At 40.5% G+C, this 27,628-nt stretch overlaps 1 protein-coding gene across 1 annotated transcript in view; it reads right to left on the bottom strand.

The window, feature by feature from the left end:
* The window catches only part of SULF2 (sulfatase 2), a 209,620-nt gene extending 182,202 nt beyond the window's left edge, over positions 1 to 27,418 (bottom strand). The window contains exon 1 of the mRNA XM_044440362.1: positions 27,332 to 27,418. The gene's annotated coding sequence lies outside the window, so the exon portion shown is untranslated. The remainder of the gene's footprint in view (positions 1 to 27,331) is intronic.
* Positions 27,419 to 27,628: the final 210 nt, after the last annotated feature.

Below are 27,628 nucleotides of genomic sequence, written 5' to 3'. Positions count from 1 at the left end.
CTTTTACTAACTGGAGAGAAACTGTTGTAGAAGGTGCCTGCTGGATTATAAGTGCAGGTAATTCCACAGCGTGGAGCCATGAGGTAGAAGACTATCCTCCAAATCAACATACGCTTGTCTCTGCTATGCATGGCATGCTGTAGAGAATGTAAATGCTGCATGTGTATATGTGTATGAGAGAGCGAGAGTGAGAGAGGAGAAGGTTTGTTCTGGTTTAGCATTACACTGCCTTTGTCTACTGTGGAACCTGTGAAAGTATTGGAGAAAATGCTGTTCCAGAGCACATGGACAGTTCACTGGGTCTGCTGGTCAGCCCACAGACCTCACTGTTGCCCCAAGAACCCTCTGTAAACCTTTCAGCAATCCAATAATTTTCTGTGGCTTTCTGTGTATGAGAAGGTTTTCCACAATTACCAACCTTCTCACTGAGGAACTGCCAAATAAGCTTTCGAGGAAACCAGGGTTCTCCAGATCACAGATTGAAACAAAATGCATTAAGCAAACACTATGATATGAACGTAGCATATGAACTGATGCACCCCTACTTGATTCTTAGCAAAAGAAAAAGAAAAAAGACTGGTTTTAGTAATACATCTTATCATGCATCTGCTTTCACAACTTCTGTGTATAACTGCCCGATCCAAGGGCAATTGCAGGCATATTCAGAAACTGGCCTATAATTTATTTTTAAACAAGGCGGGGGGCTCAGAGGAATTGTATTTGGCAGGAAGAAGCCTTTGTAGAAGAACAGCAGCTGAACTCTGACACCACTCAGCTTCTCTAAAGCAACAGAGAATATTAATTCTGGCAAATGTACAGCAAAGCTAATCACAGGAATGTTGAAGAAACTGGCAAGGGAAGAAGAGGTACTGGAAATCTTAGTTCCTGGAAGCAGCAATAGACAAGTGTTCCGTGAGCACTGGGAGCCAACAACTGGTTAGAAATTCTTTTTCTCTGTCTTAAAGCTACGCTTGTGCATTCTGTGTCAAGATTTACATACCACTGGATGTCTGTATCTCTGCTTGTTCCTAGCAACTGGCTTTAGCCATTTTCTGAGATTTATTAATTAAACGGGGAATACTGTTGATACTTTAGATTAATTCATGGCACTACTACAGAAACTGAAGTACTGTGCAAGCAATTGTGGGTGTAGGGCACCTTGGTTGCTTCTTGCCTTGTGCTCGTGATCCATAAATGGAGAGGAATTAATGTGAGGATTAGTGTGAAAGAACTTGATGGTCAGGCGAAGACCTTTGTGCAGCAATCTGGTGTGCAGCACATGCTATTCAAAAGGCTTCCACTCTTCTGCCATTGTAACTTGAAGTCAAAATCTGGGATGCTGAGGCCTTTGACTGCTATGGAAGAATGGGGTCACTGTCATTTCTTATACTCATCTTTTCTCCCCAGGTTGAGGTGCACCACCACACAATAAATAATAAGACTGGAGACAGACATTTTTTGAGTGAACTGGAAGTGACTTGAGAGAGACATTGTGCATTATGTGTTCACATGCCTGCTTTTTCTTGCCAGGCTTCATGCTCCTTCCCTCAGTAATTCTGAGGTTTGTTAAACCACCAGTTTTTCTTGCATCTGAACACAGAAACTGTGCTTTAAGTGCTGAGTATAAAACAGGACAGTGATGGGCGGTTTTTCAGTCAAATGGAAAACTGTAATTTAACAAACTCCAGAAGACTTACATCAAGCCATGGCAGAGATGGAAGCAACAGCATGTGGCTATAATGTATATTCTCTAATCTACTAAATAACTTATATATGACCTAATGTATATTCGCTAACCTAAAACCATGGCTTATTGGACTGAGGTCATAACTCTTTACTCGGGTCGATCAATCAAAGTTGAAAGTGTTAAAAACAGAAGACTCTGCATTAATAATAGCAATCCTCCTCCTCCTCCAGATGCCTTTAACTCAGAGAAGGAGGACTCTATGGTCATGGCCTTGGGCTGGATAGCTTCATGGGAACCCTTCTAAGCTTATGACAAAAGAGGACTATTATCTCAGTCAGACCAGTTGGACAAATCTAGCTTGGGAGATTCCCATTATTTGGGAGATTGAAGCAAGGACTATCAGTAGGTAAGGAAATACTGTCAGGGGCCAGTATTCTACACTACATCTACACTTCCAAGCAGTTCAAGACTGTGAGCCGTCCAGAGATGAAAGTGATTGGACGGGCTAGAAATATCCCAAATAAAATAAAATAAAATAAAATAGACAATTTTAACAGAAGACATCAGCAAAGTTAGAATAACAGCCATTAGGGAAATATTGTGGCTATCAGGGAAATACAGTTCACTGGAGTTGGTTCCAAGTTGTATCCATTTCCTCCCTTCCTAACCAAAAGGATTTAACTCTACCCTGAGGGTAGTACCTGTTGGTTGTGGACCAGACAATTAGAGTGCCAGACACCTACGCAACTGGTTCGCCTTTTTGATCTGGGGCTGATCATGCTACATCTGTCCCATTGGACTTAACCTGTTCAGTGGAGTGTTCACAGAACTGGAAGTGGCTGGGTTCTCACTGGCCTCTTGGCCTATTCTTCATACAGCATATAGTTAAACGGTGGAATTTGCTGCCAATGGCTGCCAATCTGGATGGCTTTGGACAGGGTTAGGGTTAGGGCTCCTCCTTCACCAGAGATGGCATACCTGCATAGACCAAATACTGAGGAGCTTGTCAAGAAGCAAACCCCATCCTTCTTGTGGGATCCTGTGGGCAGCTGGGTTGCCACTGTGTGTACAGAGTGCTAGTCTAGATGGACCTTTGGTCTGATCCAGGATGCCTATTCTTATGTTCTTGTTGCTGCACCTGGCATTTCAGCTTAAGAATTTCAACCCTAGCTCTTCTAGTTCTGATTCAAATTCTGGGGTAACTATGTTAAAAGGCTGCAGTTTGGTAGAAGAGGATTTAGCCCCTATATTAATTCTCGCAAACAAGGTAACAAAAAGGTACATGACTTCATTCAGAACCAAATTATATAATTGTAAAGAAACTCAAATGTTACAACCTGCCATAAGTCTATTGTGACCCCCTTCCAATAATGGCACCAAACTCAGCCAGCACTGCACCCCTGAGCTCTTTTCACCACTCAAGAAATTGGAGCTCACATGATTGTCTCTCGATAAGACCTAGACAAAGGTAGCAGCTCAGCACTTAAGTCTTAAGTAGGAAGTCTTTTGTCTTATTTTGTAACATTGTAATTTCAGCCATTAGCTTGTCTAGAACGAAGAATTTTTGAAATCCTGAAATCTAAATACTTTAACATTTCAGTGGACTGAAGTCAGGAATGGAAATGTGCACTATAGGTAATACTAACTATACATCACAAGCTGGAAGACTGAAGCAAATCTTCATACTTCTGACCCATACAATTCAGAGAATGCATATTGTTTCACCAATCTGAGTCAAAATTATAGCTGGTAAGATAAACTCCACTACTTCGTGTTATTCTAAAAATGGCTATCCTGAAGTATGAGGAGACTTGAGCCTCTCCTTACAAGTATCCTGCTATAAGGGAAATCACAGAAGGTAGTGCGGTTGTGAGAAGAATCGGCTTTTATCTATTTGCTTCTGATTACTGTTTCCTTGTGCTATTATCATTTCAAGCATGTTTTTGCTATCAACCAGGTTGGTAACTTCAAAAAGCAAAAAAGATTATGGATTTCAACCAGCTCTAGGTGTGCCACAGCTGTGGAAGCTTGGACCTTTGATTCAAACAGGCATTTGAACTTTGGTTAGGTAGTCAGACTGAAAGGGTAAGTGCCAACATAAAAATGTAGAAACAGACTGCTATTGAAAGCGTATCTCCAGTCTGAAACAAGTCTGAAACATTAAAGTAAAAACAGTTCATAGGAAACTTTGGGAAGCAGTGATTAGCTGTTTCTACATCACAGTTGGAAATGGATTATAATTAAGTGTTTATGGACTGGAAAACTACTGGGATATGCAATGATGGTAGAATTACTAGATAATTTTCTGTGTAAAATGCATTTAACTTTAAAAGAGAGAAAACTGAATTGTGCATATAGGATAGACCAGGGTAGGAAACACAGACACCAATGCACACCTGTGCACCTTTCTTTACAAGGTACCCTACACATCCCACTTCATTTTAACTAACATGCTATCTTATCAGTAGCTCTACAATAGGTTTCTGCTGCTGTTGAAAACTGTGGATTATAAGGCATTGTTTAACATGTTGGAACTCAGACGCCAGCTCTGCCTTCCATTCAGTCTGTCATGCTTACCATGGCAACCATTTTGTGCTGGAGCTCATAGCCCAAAATGTCTACCCACCCCTGAAACACTCAAGAGTGAGAAACTCTTGAATGCCTGGGAGGACACAACAGCAGCCCAGTTGTTGGATAAAAATGCAGAAAAAGTATGTCTGATGACAGTCAGGAACAGCTGGCTGAAAATATTGCTGGACTGCTGGGCAATAGGGTTGATGTGCATACTCATAATCATTCATTTCCAGGATGCAGAGCAGGAGTACTAAAGATATTATACAACCCTATTTAGGGTTGAAAAGTAGAGCAATATGTTGAAAAAGGGTAAGGAAAGCCAAAATCCTAGACATCCAGGTGAGGGACTAGAGGGAGCAGGATGAAAAGGACTCCACAAATTGGAGCGCAGCAGCAGGGCCCTAGAACAGTTTTGCAAAGGGGCAGGAGAATGATAGCCCTTGCTCCCTTTAAAGTTCTGAACTGTGTTATTTCTCTGCCTATTTTCCAATATGAAAAGTAGAGTCCAGTGCAAACATACCCCATGGATACCTGGGATCCCATGCAATTGTGAGATAAAAGTTCTGTGGTTAGAACATTTTGAACTTGGGAACAAGATTCAAAGGAATATTCGCTTGGTGACTTTGCTCTCTGTCTCTACCTCCACAGCAACAGCATTAGTAAAGCTGCACATGAATGCTTTGGACTCATGGGTCCCTCCCCCATCCCTTTGTCTGGAGGATTTGTCATATATTCCATTTTCTCCCACACTGAGATAATATTCATGCAGAAAAAGTGTGTGCCCCATCACATATAAATTGCAGCATGAGAGCTACCCAGACAAGCAGACTGGGTAGCTGGTGCTCTGTAATTGTCTACATGTAGGAAAAACTATTTGGATGCATCAGTCTACAGGTGATCATAAGGTTTTGCAGTGTATTACCCTCTGTGGGAATGGCTGAGGAAACAGTCACTTCCATCTTGCACTAACCAGACAGCAGAGCTGGTTATCTTTTGCAATAGCTATTCTTCTCTAGAATAAATGCTGAGATTCTTAAGCAGACATAAATTACACTATTCCTGTCCCTGGAAGTAATCATTTGAAAATTATTGTTCCTTTCAAATAATGAAAAATTCCAATTTAACACATTGCTACTATGTTGGAACAAGTTTAACTCCACCCGCAGAGTCATAAAACTTTGTATAATTGCCTGTGTCTTTAGCAGCTCCAGGATCTGACTGCCATCAATGGTTGCCGCATGCACTCCGTCACTTCTGGTACTTAAGTATTGACATTGTATCTCTTTTAGGTTCTTTGCAGCCTTGTAATGACTATACCAATTAATAATGCATCTCTCTCTCCCCTCTAGCTCATTTTAATTGCTGTAATTTATGTCCCTTGAAAATACTCAGACTACACATGTAATCTATACCACCGTGACAGAGTTGGGAGATCATACACTCAAGGTCCCTAGCAAGCAAACAAACCAATTCTGACTTCATGGACACCATCTGTAATTGACACCAATTACTGCTATATGCAAACAAGTCATGGCGTTACAGGTAACAGAGAGCTGCACCCTGGAAACAGGGTAAGCACAGTACATCAGGACTTGACAGTTAATCGCAAGGATGTCCTAGCTGCAGATACATTACTTCCCTGATAAAACACCTGCAAGTAATAATCCAATGACCTGACAGAGGAAAGGATGGCTAAGAGGAATAAACAAATAAATAAGGTACGATGGTTCATAATCAGCTACAGAAATAGCTGATCCTATACTAGATGCATCTAAAATTATTTGTAAAAATGAGATTGGCAGCACACTTGCAATTTCATGTGATGCATGTATAGACTCCCTCCATTAACCCTGCCTCACCCCTTCTCCAAGCATTCCTTTCCTTTACTGGCCCACCTCTTAGCTGTGTTGACATCCTCTTCCATGCAGACCCCTCAATTTCCATATCTTCTGCAGGTCCCCTGATGGAGTTTCCATTTCCTTCTGCATTCAATAGGAAAACAGGAGAAGTACAAGCAAGACTTGTTTTGAGTCACGGGGAGGCAAGCCATCTCAGCCACTTAACCTGGGTTTAAGTTTATACTTTCTTATTGGCTACAGAGAGGACAGGACACTCCTTCCAAGCAAATTATAAAAGGAGGGCAAGAGCTCCACCAGAGGGGCAACCGGGAAGCATAGTTAAGGAGCACCAGTCTAGCCACTGAGCTAGATTTTCTGTTCTGAAACAAAGACATCCCCTTCTTCTCTACCTGAAAGAATATTTAGGAGGTAAAGGTGCACCAAACACTCCTCTGAAACTGTGGTAATAAGTAACAGAGACTGAACAGTACAGCACATTGCACACAAAGGGGATTTCAAAAATACCGCCAATATTAAAAGCACATATTGAACTATACCAGTGGTGTGGAACCTTCAGCCTTGATAATCCCCATAGGAGTTCTGTCCTGGCCCTACCCTCTCTGACATTGGCAGCTGACTGCAGAAAATAGCTTTTCTCAGGCAGAGGGATATGGATCAGAGGGGATGTGGCTGAGTGATCCAAATCCTGAAAAGGCCTGTTCTGCATACTTCAGAGTAGTTTTGCTGAAGCTTGCCTGCTTACTTGTGAGTACACACAATGCTCATGCTTACTTCTGTGTAGAACTGACAGTGATGCAGAAGGATGCACTCTTATTCCTTCTGAGCCTGCTTAGTTCTGAGTAGACATGCACAGTCTCCCTGTTTACTTGGGAGAAGACATACTATTTAAAACAATCCATTTGTGCTTACTTCTGAATAGGCACACAGAACCTTGCTCTGCATATTCTGAGCAGACATGCCACTTTCGCCTTTGGCTCCATCCACCACCAGGGCCACATATGGCCCTGAGTTTCCCATTCCTGCACTGAAAAGCATGTACGTGATTTATATTTTTAAAATAAATCAACACCAGGAATGAAGCTCTCATGTTTTATGCAGCGTTTATGTTATTAACTGAGCAGAACATTTCCAAACTATTTTTCATTTATCAAAAACCTCTAATCCCTACACTCATCTGAAATTTTATAGGTTATATGCTTAGAAGCATTTCTTCCATGTATATATAAACATGAAACATCCCACAGAACCACAGTGGGCAAAGGGTGAATAAATCCCCTTTTAGACCCGCACAAACTTAGCACTGAGATTTTGCAGGTTTCTTTCCTGTGAAATTTGGCATGCCTCACTCTCTCAGAAGGGGCAACTATGCCTTCAAATTTCTGCCAAGAATTTAAAAAGTAGCAGTTACCCATTAAAAAATTAGCTTACCTTTCCAACCTGCTCTGCAGCGAATTTTCTGAAATTTGGCAAGATCATGAGCAGTTTGTTGATTTCCCATTCACTTTTTTTCTTCCTTTCCTACAGCCTCACTTTCCATTTACCCACGTTCCTAGCCAGCTTCATTTTCAATCTATTTCTTCCTCTTTCACTCCATTTTTCAAAACCCACCTTGGTCAAGCATGCATACTTGCTAGGCTGATTTTTCTCTCTGAAAGATGGCTGCTCACAGCTTTATCTTTCAACCAGACCGCATCAAAATATGTAAACAGAGCACAACAGGAATGGTTGGGGCCATAGTTCTCCCAAGTCCCACAAGGAAACAAAAATTGACCAGCTTGCAATAAGGCTGGGAATAAAGGCAGGGTATTCATAAAATGGCATCTTCTGCGAGGACAATTTTTGTAGAAGTAACTGTATAAGATGGGGCATGGAGAACACAAACAGACTCTCCTGGAGGGAACAGAGAACCAGTGTGGTATAGTGGTTAAGAGCTGGGACTGGGACTCAGACGATCTGGGTTCTAGTCCCCACTCAGCCATGGAGCCAACTGGGTGACTTTGGGCCAGTCACAGACTCTCGGCCCCACCTACCTCACTGGGTTGTTGTTGTGGGGATAAGATGGAGGAGGAGAATGATGTAAGCTGCCTTGAGCCCTTTGTAGGAAAAAGGCAGGGTATAAATCAATCAATAAATTTTTAAAAAACCATACATATGGGAAGTCACAGGAATGCTAGAATTGGTCTTGGAAGCCAAGACAAGCAAATGAGTGAGAATAAGATAGAAGAAAGGTAGGGAAAGAGATGATTGGGAATCCTTGAGAAGCTCTGGCAGGCTTAAGGCACCTCTTCTGCCTCTAGAGAAGACCTCTACCAATGGAAGGAGAAGTTGCCCAGAAAAAAGGCGACCAAGCACAATAATATTCCCTTCACCATCACTTCCTCCTTCACGACACCCTATTAGAATGCTATAGTTATCTCCTTATCCATCGGGGGGAGCTCAGAGGTGTTCAGACAGCTGCACTGTTTGGCTTGGCTGTGTTTTATCCATTTTTATTGGTATAATTTATTTATTTATTTATTTATTTATTAAAACATTTTTATGCCGCCCCATTCGCCGAAGCCTCGGGGCGGCTTACAACATAGATAAAACAATAAGTTAAAATATCCATATAAAATAATCTTAATTAAAACACACATTATAAAATAAGCCGCCCTGGCCAGATAAAATTCAATTGTATTTAGCATTTAAAATGTTGCTTAAATAAAAAGGTCTTAGCCTGGCGCCGAAAAACAAATAACGATAATGGAAACATGATTAAACTTATGCATTCAGTTTTAGCCATCTTTACTGTAAAATCTCTTGAGGTGAAAAGCCTTTGTTTATTTTGCTGTAGCTTTGTTTGTTTTGGTTTGTCAACAGAATATATTATTTGCTTTCTTTCAAAAACTGAAACCAAGTCTAACCTGCTTTTACAACCTTGGCAAAATCGAGAGTGATAGCAACATTCTCAAACCATTCTCCTGCTCTTTTCGTTGCTCCTCCATATTCAAGGCTGCAATCCTAAAAATGCTTACCAGAGAGGAAGCCCCACTGAAAAGAATGTGTTGTATCATACATTAATGACATTGGGTTTTCAAAATATGTCTTACACATATGGGATTGTGATGCCATCTACTCCTTTTTTGTTGTAAGATGGATGGATCAGCTTCCCTGTTGAATAGTTTCAGAGAGGTTTTACAGACAGCCCTGGGCAGCTTTAGCATGTACAGAATAAGCATTAAGAGAAAGATAGATAATTGGGTTTTTGTAACTCAGCCTGGCCACTTGGCTGGGTTCAATACAGCCAACAAAACATAGTGAACAACGCTGTGTTGTTTCAGCAGTGAATGAGTTTTTACCCAAACCTACTGGTCAGGCAATCACACGGTTACCAATGTGGCATGGATTCCATGCTCCCTGTTCCATCTTCCCAGCTTCACCACACATTCAGTCGTGGTGTAGCCAATTTATTCACTTTAGGATTGGTTTTAATGTTTGTAAACCACCCAGAGAGCCCTCTGGGCTATTGGGGTGGTATATAAATGCAATAAAGAGACAGATTCTGGAAGGCCCTGTGAGCAAATCCTTGTCCTTTCCTGATCTTGTTCTTGTTCTGGTCTACGGCAGCCACCTCCGCAGTGCATCCCAGCCTGCTGCAATGCATCCCAGCCACTTCCAAAAGGGCAGGGCGCATACGTACCCATAAGGAGAGCTTTGGGAAATAATCACTAGTTTGGGTTCAATAAATCACTTTGTGTATGCTCAGAGACTCATTTAGATGATTTGCATTTGGAAGCAATAAGGAGTGTTTGTAAGAGAAATGGTCTGAGGCTGGTGTTTGTACAAAGGGGGAAATGCAGCTTGTAACAGCTTCCTTGCCTCTACATGTTTCTTAGCCATGGTCCCTAAGCGGCATAGCTTCAATGCCTTCCACTTCCCAATCCTATTTCTGAACTACATCCCACACTGCGTGGGGCTCAGATCCTAATAAGCAGTCTCCTGCCCAAAGCAAGAGCAGACAACCCAGTGCCCTCTAGATATTTTGGATAACAATTCCTAGCCTTTGACCACTGTGACTGGAGTTTATGGGAGTAGTAGTCCAAAATACCTGAAAGGCTCCAGTTGCCCTCCCCTGGCCTAAAGCCTTTCTTCTCTATACCTGCTGATGGCTTGGTGAATCCTGTTATAAATAATACTTCTGAATTTACGAGCAGATGCTTTGAGACCCATGGTAGCTATTGCTCACGGTGGCTGCCAACAGACTGTGATCAATCAGCAAGTGAAGCCCTTCCACTCTAACTGTATTTTTCTTTGCTTCTTTATTTCATCTTGTACCACTAGCTTTTCAAATACTCTGCTGTGCTTAGGCCTCCATGTTTGCATTTCCCTAGGACTTTCCCCATTCCTCCTCTGGTAAGCTCTATCTTTCCCTTCTGTCTTGCTCTATCACTATTATTAGGAATACCCTGCTAGCTCAGGGCTAGGGCACTGTATACCAATCAGCGCTTCCATTTGTGTAAGCATGTGTGGTATCATTAAAATGTATGTACAGTGGTGCCTCGTACCTCAAACACAATTTGTTTCAGGAAGCCCTTTGAAATCTGAATTGTTTGAAGTCCAGAGCAATGTTCCCCCTTAGAAATAATGGAAGGCAAATTAATTTTTTCTCAGGCCCTAAACAATACCCATTTCAGCAATGAGACCAATCGAACAGGCACTGAGAACAAATTGAAAAAGCACTGAAAATGATTGAAGAGGCACTGAAAATGAATCAAAAAAGCACTGAAGCATTTTTTCACTGTGCCTGCAGTTTGAACTTAGAAGCATCATTTGACCTTTGCAACAATCTTATCTAGATTTCAGCATTCGAATACTAGGACATTCGAACTTAGGGATGTTCGAAGTTCAAGGCACCACTGTACTTTAAAGTGAGTCTTTCCTCATGAACTGGGAAAGTTAACTTACTTTATCTGAGTATCATGAATAATCTGCCATGTGAAGACCACATCTCTGTAGAAGGTCCCAAAATTCCTGTGTTGGTCAATTGTATGCATGCAACTTTGAATGCATGTGTGAACACGTCCTGAAGCAATGGACTTGGTGTATTTACATGAATTTTGTCCCAAAACATCCAGGTCAACTATTTGAGATAAGTTGATAATGCATATAATAGGGTACAGAGAGAAGGTGTTCTGAGTCAAGATATGACTTGATATTAGGAAGTCTTGCCTTTGGGGCATGCAGAATAATTTTTTAAAGAAGCTGTGTATTATGCAATATAGCAAAAATTATGCAATATAACAAAAATCCTGAATCACATTAGTAGCACTTAAAAGAAAGGATATTTAAATTAGTTTGAATATGAAATGCCACACAATCCTTATTATACTCCAAAGGATATAACAATTTGAGAGGTGTTTATTATAATGCATGCATACATGCATGAAATTACATTATTAGGGGTGATTAAGAACTTAAGAAAGCAAAGCTTTACCCTTGCTAAAAGAGAACAAACAGTTTAAAGAAGTGTTCTACCTCTGCACCAACTTATGTAAGCAGCACTGCAGATTCATTCTTAGGGTTGCACGCCAAATACCACCTTCAAAGGCTGCAATTTAGAGCACAGCAGTGATAGGGAAAGTAGATGCTAAACTGGACACAATCTAGAATTAAATTTTCAGTTGAGCAAAGATGATGAAAAGAAAACTCACATTAAGACTCTAGCTATTTGTTAGCTATTGGCACATGTATTCCAAGTACAATAAAATAAAAAACGAAGCAGGCACTTCTCTTTTAATCTTTGAATATATGATGTTGTACAGCTAAAAGGTGTGGTAGTGTATTTATATATCAACATTAGCACCATAAGCTTTCAAGTTGGAACAGGCTTTCATGTTGGTAGGCATGAATTTGGGAAGAAGGACCTAGTATCCTGGACTAGCCAATGCGAGATAAGAATGAAGGCACTGCCAATGTGGGCAAGATGGGGAAACAATATCACACATGCTTTTCAATTGTTCACTTTTTGAGGAGTTCTGCACGAAGTACCTAGGTTTGCTTTTGACCCGTATAAGAGGTTAAGGTTAAAACTATCAATATTGTAATGGCTTTATATAAATGTGTGAAACAGTATGTACAGTAGTTTTGGTCATCACAACTCAAAAAGATATTGTGCAGCTGAAAAAGGTACAGAAAAGGGCAACCTAAATGGTAGGCATGTCATGAGCGGAGCTGGCTGGAGTGGGGGGAGTCAGACTATATGGCCCAGGAGACCCCTTATGACTTGCTGTTTCTATGTTGCTATGTTCTATGTTTCTAAATGAGGAAGGAATGTATTAGAATTTATTTATTTTCATGGACACAGCATGCACTGTTCATAACCCCCAGAGATAGATATATAAAAATGAGATAGAGGGCTTCTGTTGCCTTCTTTCATAGTACTAGAAGCTGAGGTCTTCTAATCAAGCTCAATGATGCAAGATGCAGGACAGACAAAAGGAAATACCTGTTCATACAAAACATAGTTGAATTATGGAACTTGCTATCAGAAGATGTAGCAATAGCCACTAATATGAATCACTTTAAAAGGGAATGAAATGAATTCATAGAGGATAAAGGCTATCTATGGCTGTCTCTTGAACCAGGTACTTATAAACCAAAGCTACCTCTCCGCACCTGAAGTTGTGGTCAGGACTGCACAAGAACCCTGATAGACACATCTGATTGACCTTTTCATCCAACCATACTGTATATGAAGTGGGACTCGGTAATGAAATAATCAATCATGTGAATTGACCATAAACCATATTTTCTTCTAGAATTCCTATTATATAGACCAGTCCTTCCCAATCTGGTATTTTCCAGATTTTTTGGACTTCAACTTCCTCCAGCTCCAGCATTATGTGTAATGGTCATGAATGCAAGGAGCTGAAATCTCAAATGTAGAGGGCAGCAGATTGGGAAAAGGTGATATAATCCTATACAGAATTCCTATTATATTAGCCTAGTATTAATTTGTTGTTAAAGACAACAAAAAAATTTCAAGTAAATGTTTAGATAATTTTTCTCACCTGGGAATATTTTCAAAGTAGTGGAACTGAAATGGGACCAGATAGGTTCTGAACAACAAACACTCAAGAAAAATTATACAAGAGTAACTGCTAAGAGGATTTCATGCTGTCTTGCACATTGCCTTGTGTTTCTTTTTAGTAAATAGATTATCTAATTAACAAATATATTAATTCAAAATATACTCCAAATGTTCGTTCAACCAATCTTATGAGCTAAAGAAATAAATTAAAATATACTCTGAATTCTATCAGAGCTCCAGAAACATGATTCTGGAATATTATTTATGAAGTATTTTTACTATATCTATACCAACTTTAATTGTAAAAACCCTCTTAAGGCAACTTCTTAAAAAATTACAAATAAAAATAAAGTCACATATTAAAACATCAGTAAGAGCCACTACTGAAACTATTTTTTTAAATAGCATAGAAAAACATTAAAAATCAATGAATCAATACAGCTGGAACAACCAAGAGCTGTTCAATAAAAACTCTATTATATAAAACAGGAAAACAAATGAGTCTTTAAGTCCTTTTTAGAAGGCTGCCATGATGGACCCTGATGGATCTCTAATTGGAAACGCATTCTACACAGCAGGGGCACTGCAGGCATTGCAGAAAATCTGGCAGGAGACAAGGTATCTCACCTCTTGCTGGGGAGGAGAGGCATATTCTGATTCTCCCTTAAGTCCTGGAGATCAGTCAATTTGCACTAGCTGAGAAACATCAGTGGGGAAAATCCTTCTTGTGGCTGCCAAATGTTTTCCAAGTATGACAGTAGCTGAGTAATGCCACCCTTCCCATCATGTTCCAGAAGATTTGCGAGAATGACAGGATTAGTCTGTCACTTTGCCCCGGACTTTGAAGGCATGCAGGAACAGCTACTTCTCAGACCACCCCCAATGCCCAACACAATGTGAGATAACGAACCTGCACTGCATGGGAGGTCTTGACTCATCTTGCATTGTGCTTTGGAAGTTGCAAGGGACAATTCTCACTTGTATCCTGCCCCAGTGCAACAGAATAATTTTTCTCCTCCTTTTAGTCATCTGAATGTGCTGAGGATTCAGGGGAAAGGAATCAGGGATTAGTGCAAATAATGACTGGCTAGGAAGCCCAACCAAAATTTGTGGACCATGAATTCCTTTGGCAGACACTGCAATTATGCTTGGGGAAGAACTTCCACTTGTCCCATATTTTAAGTAAACTGACCTAATATGCTGATTAGAACAAAGTTATTCTGCGTATTGTGTGCAATCTCATTTTTGTTATGTAGTTCTTGGCTCATAAGTCATATAGTAAAATGTGTGTTTTGTGTAAAGTTGGGTACCAAACTGAAAATAAGTAGAGCTGTGCACAAAAATGCACATCATTTCTGACATACATCTGCTAAGGAAAATTGCCAAAATAACTGCCAATTTTCATGCATTCATGATTCTTATTTTTTAAGCTGCATCCTGATAGAGAAATTGGATGGAATAGGCTTATGATGGAATACATGTAAAACTGACATGGACTAGAAACAGATTGTTTTGTCTATCCCTACCTGCCATGAAGCTTACAGAATCAGATCTCTGAAGCAAATACAGAATCTAATTCCATTTTCCTCTGCCTGCAACACATAGCAAGGTCAGCGGAACCGTAGTCCGTACAGATATAAAATGCAACCTCACACTGATTTGCTTTCTAAGAAGCCAGACACCAATGACACATATTTTAAAGACCAGAATGGTGTAAGCAGTCTGCAATACTGCCAGTGGCTTGTAGCATCTGCAGTTCTAATTCCTACCTGCCCCTCATTCTTGCCACTAAACCATAAAGGAATCCACAGGGTCTCAGACAAGCAGCAGCTGGCATTATAAATAATTTCATTTTAATCGCCAAGCTTTGAGATGCTTCACCATTTGCCAAGTGATTGATTATGAATGAGCTCAGCTGATCTTCTGGACCTGCTTCTGTGGCAACTGTGGAGGAACAATTGTGGGAGTGAAACTAAGTTGCAAAAGAAGATGATGGTTTCAACTTGCCTTGTTCCTATTGAAAGGGATGCATTGGAGCATTTGTTGATGGAGAACATTTCCCGAGCTTTATACCTTAAAAGCAAATCAGGTTTGGGGAAACATCCAGATTTAGTAGATATTCAAGAAATATATGAAGATAAGAATCCTATACAGTTGTAGAAATCCCTTAAATCTCAATTAAAAACAGTTTCAAAAATGTGTACACTGCCTTTACCTCTGCGCAAATGCAAGCAGGTCATTAATAAGTGAACGCCCAGTATTCTTAACATACTCTTAAACACAGGAGAGTTTTAATTCTGTATCATGCATTATTTAAAACAAGATCATAGGTGCTTATAGGTCTAGAAGATTAGTGAGACAGGGCCTACTTTTGCAGCAGTTCTGTCAATTCTTAGGCTTCTAAATGTTTGATCATTTATATTTAATTCTTTCCTCCACAGGTCACTTTTTAGCCCTTGTATATAAAGTCTGATCTTCAGAACAAGTTCCAAGTAAGCAATTTCATATTTGCTTTCTTGAAGAGCTCTTGGGTGAATCCTGTCTGTATCAAGTGATTTGCAAAATTTTAATCAAGCCTAGACTTTCATCTCTTGTCACCACAATTTGACTCAGTTCCTCAGATTCCCCTCATGACAATGCCTTCTCAGGTACCATTATATCCCCTATATTTTTCATAGTGAAGAGAGATGCAAAAAAATTCTTTCAGCTTTTCTGCAATCGATTTCTTGTCAGCATACCTTTAATTCCCTTGTCCAATAATCCAACTGCCTTTCTAGCCAGTGTCCTGTTTTTGCTGTAGTGGAAAGTGTGTTTGCTTGTTTTTAAATTTTTCTAGGTCTTTGTGGGCTGGATCCAGCATTTCATTACACTGGTGGTAGCATGTCTTGAGCGGAATTCCATTTGAAGACAACAAATGTTTGGATCAACCTTTTGCATTTAGCAAGTTCCTCCTTGATGAGATTTCTTTTGCCCAAGTTTGTCTTCCTTCTTCTCATTTAGGCAAGACTGAAGAAGACTTATTGCCACTGATAACTGCCGTCATCTTCTCACTAAGTATGCTGACCTTCTTGGACTTGGTGTTGCCTTTTCTGATCTGTGGCATACATTCTAGGGGCACTCTTAGTATTGTGGCTTTGAATAATTCTCAAGCATTCTGGAGAGGTTTGATCCTCTTGACTTTCCCTTTGAAAAGCTCTGGGCAAGAAAGATAGAACTCTTAAGAGTCAAACTACTATGAAAGCCATGCGAATTTATGGGAAAGACTTCTTCCCTTTTTGGCCTTTATCTTCACCTAAACATTGCAAGCAGTGCCAGTATAATGACTGTCCTATAGACTAAAGACCAGACCTATTTAAAGAAAGCTTATTCATACTTATTAGGGATTAAACTCTATTGACCTTAATTATACTTCTGATACTTACTAACTCCTGTTGCCAAGTGCAGTAACAGTGGTAGACCTGATCCTACCACTACCACTGCTTCTTTCATAAAAATAAGAAGTCCATCAACAAAACGATTTGACTCTCTATTGGGAAGCCACACAGTGCCTAGGAATGTGCGGGCTGCCTGATGTGCTAAAGGGTACTTCTTTGCTTTGCATCTAGTCAGGCATCTAATGGTTTTTTGCTCTCTGAGGTACACTGGAGAACTAGCCCTTTCCCTACCATACAGGATGAGAATTAACTTAAACTTGCTCACAAGTTAATTGATGAACTGATCCTATGTTCTGGAGCCAAGTGATGGAAATTTGGGAAACAGCTAATCACAGAAACAGAGACAGAGTTGTAGTTTAAAGGGGATTATATCTACGTTTATATTAACAATGGAAAAGAGATAGAAGAGAAGCTAGTACAACTGAAATATACTGAGGACAATAAATCTGGGAGATACTTGTAATGCAATATGAAACTAGAAGGAAATATTTTCCGTTAACTCTTACAACTGGTAGGAGACTTGGCAGCTGTTTTAACAGCTGTTTACAACTCCCTACAGGCCTATCAAACCAAGAAAGCTATGGTGACATTCCTCCCCTACCTATTTAAAAATATATAAGAATAATTCTAGGCAGCTGCACAGATTCTACACAGTAAACTATTACAATTAGTTTCTTAGCTTTAATTCATTGCTGATAGATTTTTAATGGAGGACATTGATTTTATGGATTGTTTTTATGTTTATTGTTTTATAAGCCACTTGGGGCCTACCATAAGGGAAAGGAAAGCAGTATATAAGTTGAATAAATGCATACCACCTGCCCAGGCTTGCATGACACAACAGGACACACTGCAGACTACTAGCAATGGGGCTGCAACAGACCACTGGCCACATCATGGCTCCAGAGCCAGCTCCCTTCTCCCCATTCATTCCTCTCACAGGTATCCCAGGGGACTATGCTGGAGCAGCAAGTTCCCACCGCTACAAAAGCTTGAGTGGCAGAGGGGGAAGTGAGGGAGCTGTGAAGGTTCAGTTCCTACCTGTAAAGGAGCAGCCCTGTACATAATGTCTGGTAAGGATTCCTCACAATCTGGCATGAAGGCAGCTCCACTCCTGTCTGTCAACACAGGATTTGCAGAAGTGCTGCAGCCTTTGTTCTGGCTTGTGAGGAGCCCTCGCCAGCTGGGGGACTGCTTCAGTTTGGGGGTGCTGCTGGTGTCTTCTGCAGGCCTCCTCCAGGGTTGAGGGGATGGTGTGCTGCACACAGTGCAAGGCTTCAGTCTCTAAGGAAGGCTGAGGAGAACATGTCCCTTCTACCTGACAGCAGCCATGGCAATGAGCAGGAATGGGAAGGAGCAGAAGGCATGCGTCATGCCAGGTGCAAGTGCTTTGGGAACACAAAGGACAGGTTGCGGTAGGTTCTGGGTTGGTTTCAGGGTCACCTCCTGCTGCATACCTCATCAGGTTTCCATGACATCGGAAGCTGCATGATACAAGGGAAATCATGGCGTGCAGGAAGGACCAGGAACAAAAGCCACCATGGATATGACTAGATATGAATGAAAATAAAACACTCTTTCCAAATGTATCATCTATGCATCAGTTCCCACTGAATTGGCAAGTAGATATATTTCTTTTTTTATGTTTTGTTGCCCCATTTGTGGAACTCTTTCCTTTTAGAAATTTTTCAAAACTGAGCCCCTATTCTTAAGGAAGCGGGCCGCTCAGCTGTGACTTCAAGGTTCATAAACCTCTGGGAAGCTTATGAGCATCCTCTGCAGAGTGGCAGTCAACCTAGATGCTGTATAGGGGCCACAGGGTTTCTCTGTAAATGTTGCCAGGACTATTTTCAGTCCACCCTTCTAAGCACAATACTATACTAGGTGACCTTTACATTTTAAGTGAATGTCAGAGGTAAACCATTGTTTAAAATTACTGTACTTGCTAGCTCTCAAAATAGGATAAACTCAAGATTTCAATGTAAACATTCATAGTTCTGTGCTGCGGAGCTTTGAAACTAAGTTTCTGTACAGCAGCTATGCTTCTATGGACAATCATAGCAATTGCACCTGCTGTTCTTTTAAATGGTGTGTAGCTCTTTTAAACTTCTGTTTACCACACAGACAGCCATGTCTATTGGGTGGTATAAAACTGAAATAAACAAATAAATTTTCATAGTCAGTATTCACTTGTGTTCTTGGGGCACAATCCTATGAACAACATTCTTGAAGACTGGAAGTTCCTTAATTTGGAAACTGTTGAGTGGGTAATCGTCATCTCCCTGTCCTCTAACCCAGTAGTTTTCAACTTTTTTTACAGTTGGGGCTGGCAAAAATAGGAAAATTATTTTGGGGACCGCTGAAACTGGAATAAATGCATTATATACATAATATAGTATTTTGTGCATTGGTTTTTAAATATAGTACCAAAAAAAACAAAAAGAAAATTCTCCAAAATAACCAGAAACTGACCAGTAAAAATGCTAATAAATGAATAAAATATTGAAATTAAATGTAATCGAATATGACTGAAATTTTTACAGAGCAATATGTAATTCAAATAAGGCTACTGCAAAATCTGCTGTTGCTTCTTTTCAAGAATACAGTGGTACCTCAGGTCACGAATGACTCAGTTCACGACCAAATCAGGTCGTGAACAGAAATGTCATAAAAATTTTGCTGCAGGTCGCGAACTCTGCATTGGGTGATGATCATGAGCACACCCGGCTTCCCTGCACGGGTGTGATCATGGTCATGCTGGGGGGGGTGTGGCTGCGTTCATGCTGGGGTGGGGAGATGGTTGCAATTCCACCCGTGTTCCCTGCCCGAACGTGCCTGCACCCACCTCCCCCCAACACCCGCCTCCCCCCAGCGCACCCCTGATCCCACCTGTCTCTCTCCCCCACACACGATCGCTTGGCAGGGGATATGGCCACAATCTTTGTTGTTTGTTGTCGCTTTGCTTCAAATTTTTTTGAGTAAAAAAAATAGTTACAGATCAGATTAACCTTATTTACATTGACCCTTATGGGGAAATTTGACTTGGCTCACGGCCAATTTGGGTCATGTCCAGTGTCCTGGAACAGAATAAGATCATGAGCCAAGGTACCACTGTACTTAATCAAAAATTTACAATAGCAAAATACAAAATCAATATAATGCAATACTAATAACAAATATGAATTCAAATACAATGTTAGCAGCAGAGCAATACAAACTCAATTAAAGTTACTTAATACAATAATATTCATAGTTAAATACTGAAGTACAACAAAAACCCCAAACCCCACCTCCAACCCCAGCACAGACTGGCTGAGAAAACACTCTTAGCACAAGCCTCCTCAGCGTTCCCCTTCGCAGCAGAGAAAGGAAAAGGCCCGGTCTTGGTCCCCGCCCAGAGGATGGAGCTGGCGTGGTGCGGCTCCCATTGAGCTGCTTCTCCCGGGGAAGGAATCCGCAGCGAGAGAGCAGCGAGCCCCAAGCCCCGCGCAGGTCCCGGCAAGCGGGATGCGGATGTCATGGACATGCACAGCAGCGGCTTTCACGGACTGGCAGGAAATGCAAGTGGACCGGAGGTTGAAAACCACTGCTCCAACCTAAATTCTTCATTAGACAGGCTTTGCCAACAAGCAGTCATGCTTTGGAAGGACAGTGAATGAGACTGGAGAAGCCTTAGGTAGGTCATATCCTAAGTCTTTACTGTCAATTTTCTGATCTTGGAGCCTCACTAATTCAGCTCTTTCCCTGCTCATGGCAAGGGGGCAGGACTGTGGTGCTGAATCGCCAATTCCCACTTCTGAGGCCAGAGCGTAGTCTCTGACCTTGGAGGGAGGAATCCCTAGAATGTTATGGCCCCTCCAGCAATATTCTCTGGATTTCAAAGGAAAACAACATTAATTTCAAATCTAGCCCATACAGAAGTAGTTATTATTATTACCACCTTTAGTCCCATCCCCCCGGGCTGAAATTTCTGGGCAGTTTATAAGGGTTAATTTTACAGTTCTTAAAAGGATTTGTAATTTCTAAAGCTAAATAACAACTAGTAGTCCAAAATGTTAAAATGTCATTTATAAATTAAACACTGAACTGGCTTTCCTAGATAAGGACCATGGAACAGTAATTGTGCAGGATGCTATTTTGGAATGCGCTATCAGTATATGAAGTACTTAAATATCAAAACAATGTTTTTCATTTTCTGAACAAAACTGGTGAAACGCTTACCTATGATTTATTATATGTTAATTTGTCAATGAAATGCACACGAAGTAATGAAGAATTAGCAATCCATCTTAAAACATTTAAAATCCATTAGAACAGCTTTAAGAAGTATTATAAATCAAAATCCCATCTATATCTACTCTTCTTCCACAGATGTGTAGTCTCGTTGTAGCCACTCCAGTTAATCGATGTTGGCACATTATGAAAGTATATTATATTAGAATAGAATGACTTTTGTTTGTTTCAAATCATCCCTAAGTAAAAACAGAGGAAAAGAGGAGAGTATTAAGTTGAAGCCTCCACCGAGGCAGTAACTGTCCTTGACATGAGGCTTAAGATTTTAAGCAAGATACCAGAGCTAATGTATAAATATTTTCCATTTTAGTCTTGCTTTCAGTCATGCACCAAGCTGCAGTGTGACCAGAAATTTAATTCTTTTCTGATAGTACCACAGTACAAAAAATACAGTGAAAAACATAGGCTGCAGTTTGCCATATGCCTCTAGAATCAGGGCTCTTTAACAGTGCAATCCTATGTATGTTTCTTTACTCAGAAAGAAGTCCCACTATGTACAGTAAGGTTTATACCCAAGTAAGTGTACAGAGGATTGCAACTCAACACACTGATAGGTAAAGCGCTTGCTTACATTAAAATAAATGGATTTTCAATTAGTTGGGCTGTCTGAGCTTCTGCAGATTAAATCCCCATTACTGGCATAAATCCAACTTGCAACAGCACAGAGAAATTACTATGCTATCCTAAACCTTGTGTCCATGTGAGTGCTATGCTGTCATAACTACTGTGGTATAAGGAGATGTGGGGAAGTGACCAAACAGGTTTTTGGTGACAGAGAAGCCAGCATTCCCCCCACCACAAAGCTCAGACTTAGCCAGGGGATGAAGGTACACCTAAAGGGCCACTGAAGCTTCTGAACATATGCCACTTGATTTAAACAGGACAGTGAATGGAAGGCTAAAATGGCAAGTCTTGCCCAAATTGCTCCACTCAACCTGCCAAGCTTTCCTGCACCATGCTGCAATCCATTCCCATACAATTTTGAAATGAAATGAATTTAATTGGCATTGTTTTAACTTGATGTACACAAGATACTCAACACAGTAAAGCTGCAAAATATTTTTATTGTGGCACAAAAGTTAAAGAGACAAAACAAATTGGCACTTGTTGCTTGCATAAGGATTAACCCCTTTTGCTGTGGCATTCCTGAACGAATTCTGGTGCCACCTATTGCCTACAGATGCTAGTATAAGTAGCTGAATGGAGTCCAATTCCAGTACCACAATATCTGAGATAGACTACACCAGTTTCTGGAACAAACCCCTGAATTTGTTGGTGAGCATAGCTAAACAAAGGCATTATGAAGAACAAGGAACTATCAAAACAAGTCCAGGAAAAGTTTTGCATGAGCACCAATCAGGGTTAACTTATATAAACAAAACAGAACAAAAGAAAATCCCAAACTGTGAAGCCTGAAGCATGCTTAAGCCCATTGTCAAAAAATGGAGGGAATGTTGCTTAACCATGATTCTGCCAAGAGGCAGCCATCCATCAAAACTCAAATACAGGGCAATTCTAGAATAAAACTTGTCTCAGTCTGCAAGGGACCTGGGGTTAGGGCAAAGAGTAACCTTCCAGCTTGACAACAATTATAAAGACACAGACCAAATAACACTGCAGTGATTTAAAATCAAGAACCTAGATGTCCTTGAATGGCTTAGGTCAAAGCTGAGACATCAATCTGGCTGAGAATCTGTGGCAAGACTTAAAAACTTCTGTTCACTGATGATCCCCATCCATCCTGACAGAGCTGGAGCAGTTGCACCAGAAAGAATGGACTAACCTTGCAGGATCCAGATGCACAAAGTTAATAAAGGCTCACCCAAGAAAACTCACAGCTTTGATTGCTGCCAAAGGGCTTCTACCAAGTATTGAATCAGGAGGTAAATACTTATGCTGTCAGCAAGTGACAGTTTGTTTTCTTAACTTTTGCGTTGCAATAAAAATATTTTGCACCTTCACCATGTTGACTATTTCATGCCAGGTGATAAGAATGCTAATTAAATCTATCTGAATTTTAGATTATAACACACAAAGTAGGAAAGTCAAAGGTGGTGAACACTGTAAATGCTTTTGGATAACTACCAAACATTGCACATACAAGGTCAATGACCGTTCATTTATAGACTAATACCAGGTAGTGCAATTACCACAAGGTCCAGCACCAGGAGCAAAGCAGATATACAGATACATGAAAAGCAAGTAAATTTACAGAATAACTTTTCACACACTATGCAGCACACATAGAAAAATTATTTTGAAGACTCTCTGGGTACTTTTTCCTCCAATATATACTCCTAGAGAAATGCAGTTATGTTTAGCACAAAGCAGTTCTGGAAGCCAACATTTAGCTATCACAGAATACTCTGACATTGTCTGAGGGCCGTAGGATAGGTCAGAATCCCACCTCAGAAATGCTGAAGACTACAAGCTGGCCTCCCCTCCAGGCTTGCAGCTGTTATGGTTCTTTCCACACTGGTTGGGCTCCATCTCTAGAGCCAGCACAAGGACTCCTGCAGGTTGGGAGGGAAGGGCAAGATGCCATCATTCTCCAAGGGATCCTGGCAGTGCTTCAACCTCTCCTTCTTGTGAGGAGAGTAAAACCATTTTGATGGCCAAAATCAGCAAAGGGAGTGCAGCGGAATGCCTATAATCCTGTAACACTCTGAATTTGGAAGGTTATGGGTTGCCATATTGGCAGTCACATTGGATAGTGCCATTATACAGTAAAATAGTCAGAGGTCAATTCAGTCTTCAGGAACCATCTTCTTATACTTCCATGTTAAAGTGTGATGTACCCTCAAGTCACCAAAGCATGCCTGAATTTCATCTACCTCTGCATGCACGGTGGTAACAGCCCTAGTATTTTAATATTTTTCTATCTGTGGACCTGACAGAGAGGTGAATCCAGACTGGATCTCTGATTTTCCAAAGTTTTTAAAACTCCCCTTCTAATCATTTTATCCTCCAATTTTCTCTCTGGAACACAAGCCAGTCAGTGGTTGAAATGAGTCAATGGATTGCTATTGCAAGATCACTGGAAACTGTCAATGTTCCTCCTGTTATAGAAAAATGCAAATTTTGGTGGGGGAAAGGGAGAGGGGGAGGGGGAGGGGGAGGGAGAGAGCGAGATTGTCTAAATGGAAACTGAGGTACATAACTATTACCAGTTGTCTACTGGCAACATTTGGCCCCAACTGCACTTACTGCTCCCTGCTTCCTCAAGACATTTCAATATAATGATTATAATATAAACAAGCTAGATTTGACCTTTTAGATGCTGTTAAAAACACAAAACAACCATTTTTTGTTTGCTTGGAAGACAGAAGTTATAGGCCACTGGATAAAGACACACAATGGTCCCTAGACACCCTGATGTTGCTTGCTTTTGCTTGAAAACTTTAAAAGATTTGCACAAAGTACACATAAATTAAATTACTGCCCAGACAATGGGTTGTACAATTACTCTAGAAAATTCAATAGATTTTTGTCCAATTTGATTTTTTTTCCAAAGGTAGCACCCTGATTGCAGAATGCTCTATAGCAAGATTTTCTTGGTGTGTACATTCCTGTCTTTTCAGTGCCAGTGAAGCCCTTTTTTATATTCTCAGAGATTTTAGTCCCGCCAGTTTGTTTTTAAATGTGTTATTGCATTGTTGTTGGTTTCTCTTTGGTTTTATTGAGGTTTAAAACCTCAGAGATTTTATTTATTTATTTATTTATTTTATTTATAAAATTTGCATGCCATCCAATTACTTGAGTCTCTGGACAGCTAATAACATAGGTAATTTGACAACACACTCTGGCTGCAAGTTAATAAAATGCAAAATAAAATTCAACATTAAGGTAAAGGTTTCTGCTTGATGTTACGTCCAGTCATGCCTGACTCTATGGGGCAGTGCTCATCTCCGTTTCCTAGCTGAGGGAGCCAGCATTTGTCCACAGACAGTCTCCGTGGTCATGTGGCCGGTATGACTAGAAACCGAAGTGCACGGAACGCTGTTACCTGCCCACCAAAGTGGTACCTTTTTATCTACTTGCATTTGCATGCTTTCGAGCTGCAAGGTTGGCAGGAGCTGGGACAGAGCAACAGGAACTCACCCCGTTGTGCAGATTCGAACTGGTGACCTTTCGATCAACCAGCTCAGTGCCACAGCAGTTTAAACCATTGCGCTACCTGCATCCCTAAAATTCAATATTGAAATATATTAAAATATTGATTAAATAAAGGTGCTTTTACCTATAAATCCCTACATAGTTCAGAGTCCGAATATTTGCCTTAGGGACTTGCCTTTAATCAACAATTACCATCACAGGCCTTGAATCCAGCTTTCACCTACACCCATACCCACACCCACACCCACAGAGAGAGAGAGAGATTTGTATGAATATTTCTCCTCCTACATCAATGGGAATGTGTAATGTAGGATCTACAGATCACCTTGAGTAATAATGTAGTAACAAAGGTTTTCCATTCAGGTAACAAAAATGGAATGTGATCTGTGATAACAGTTCAAAAATTCTAACAAGATCCTTCCTTAATTTTCAGTTTGAAAGAAAAAAACATAGCTACAAAATTTCTAGAACGAAACCTAGTGAATTAAACTGCCATTTGTATCTATGGTGATATGAAGTAATTTATAACCAAGTAGATAATACATTAGCAAACCTGTAATATTTGACACACATTCTCAAAAAGGATTTAAGTTTCTAAAACTTTCCACAGTGAACATATGCACGTATCCTTAGATATATGCTACAGTTTTATAAAATAAAAATTATGACCATTTCTCCTATAGCTTTTCAGCTGAGGATAAATCTCCGAATATCTCATAGAAAGATCTTGGAACCCAGCCATGCTAACCTCTTCACACTTCAGGCAGTTCATGGATCCTATTTCACGGCTCATTCAGAAGGAAGATTAGGATGACTTTTTCCATTTCGTGTTTTAAATGGTTTAATTCACAAGGGACTAAAGTCAACATAAGTATCCCAAAAAATAGCATGCTTCCTGTGTAAGTTGCATTTTGTCATTCTGATTAAATCATGATGTTTCTGTATAGAGCCATAAATTTATGTTGCCTCTTAAAACCTTTCAGCAAGAAGTACATAAGTAGATACCTACTCAATTTTAATACTGGGAGGAAAATCAATTTTTTAACTTAAAAAGATTCACATTAGACATAAAAAGTAACAAGCTATATTTCACCACAATGGTGTTAAAACTATGCATTTTGTTTGGGAGCCACCAGGGACTGTTATTACAATAGTAAGGATAATATAAAGCAACACAGCAATCCTATGGTAGCAGTGATGAGGAGATGCAGTGGCAGAAGCGCTACTGCTCCGTAAGACCTGCTCCAGCTCAGGGTGGCCAGAGGAGGGAGTGGAGGGATCCTCTTCCTTGCCTTTCTATTTTTTGTTTCTGGTCACCATTCATTTTTCCTTTTCTCCCTCTCATTGTGCCAGCTCCACATATCATGGCCCCACAGCTGGCCTGCAGCAGCTTTAGAATCGCACCCTAAATGTACTATTATATTCTTTTCCATAGAGACAGTTCTGTCCTCAGAGAATCCTAGAAAAACTTGCAAACCGCTTTGTAGAATCCTGTTTTTGGAAGGACTGAGTGAATAATCATTTTGCACAGAAAAAAGTAAGACACAGAGGGTAGTATCCAACCTTACCATTCAGTCAGTACGAATGTTGTGCCAGTAGGTACTAGGTCCTAAACTATGTGCAAGGGCTGAATTCAATTAAAGTTGCATTTGTACCAGTTTCACAAATGTAATGTGCAGCCAAAAGATTCAGTGGAATTATAGTATTATTTGGTTTATGGAATAGCACCATGGGACACTGCCAAGAATTCAGCTGACATAAAACACTATCCTTTTTGAAATATGACCACAGCAGTTTGATCAGTGCTCTTAATGACACAGTTCACAAGTTAAATCAAAGTAATATTAATGGAATTAATAGCACAAGAGACATGCTGAGTCAGATCAAGACCGATCTTGTTCAGCCCTGTGTTCACAGAGGGGCCAACCAGCAGCCTAAAGGAAGCCCACAAGCAATAATGAATGTGGTATCAGCCTCCTGCTCCCAAGCTCCAAGCAAATGGTTATGCAAGGAATACTGCCTACTGGAGGTAATAGATGCCTATGGTGATTCTGGTCACATCTTCCATGAATTTATCTAATCCCCTTTTAAAGTGATTGGATTGATGGCATCAATATATCTTGTGCTAGAAAATTCCACATTTTAACTAAACACTCTGAGAACAGCTTCTTCCTTCCTGATTCTCCCAACACTCAGCTATACAGGATGATCCCAGACTTCGGTTCTATAAGGGAGGGAGAAAAACTACTCCTTTTCCACTGTCTCCACACCATGCATTATCATGTTTCTGCTTACTCACCCCTTTCCAAGCTGAAGAGCAGCAAACAGTGTGATCTTTCCTCATAGGTGAGTTGATCAAGCCCCTTGATTACTTCTGCTGCTTCCAGTTATACAGTACACTGTTGTTGGTTTCATTCAAATAACCTGTTTCACAGGGAATGGTTTTCTACACCAATGTAATTTTAGGTGGTCATCCAGTGGCCATTAAGTGTTGCTTAGAGTGCCTGAGACTGAGTTATGACCTCAGAAAAGCTCTCCAAGGTTGGAGCTGGGACTTTCTGTGCCGGCTGTCACCCTGACATCAACAGTGGAACCG

This window comes from Varanus komodoensis, unplaced genomic scaffold (assembly GCF_004798865.1).
Source record: "Varanus komodoensis strain SLA01 unplaced genomic scaffold, ASM479886v1 scaffold37, whole genome shotgun sequence".
Lineage (NCBI taxonomy): Eukaryota > Metazoa > Chordata > Lepidosauria > Squamata > Varanidae > Varanus > Varanus komodoensis.
Note: the sequence above shows the minus strand (reverse complement) of the source record. Positions and strands in the feature narration are given on the sequence as shown.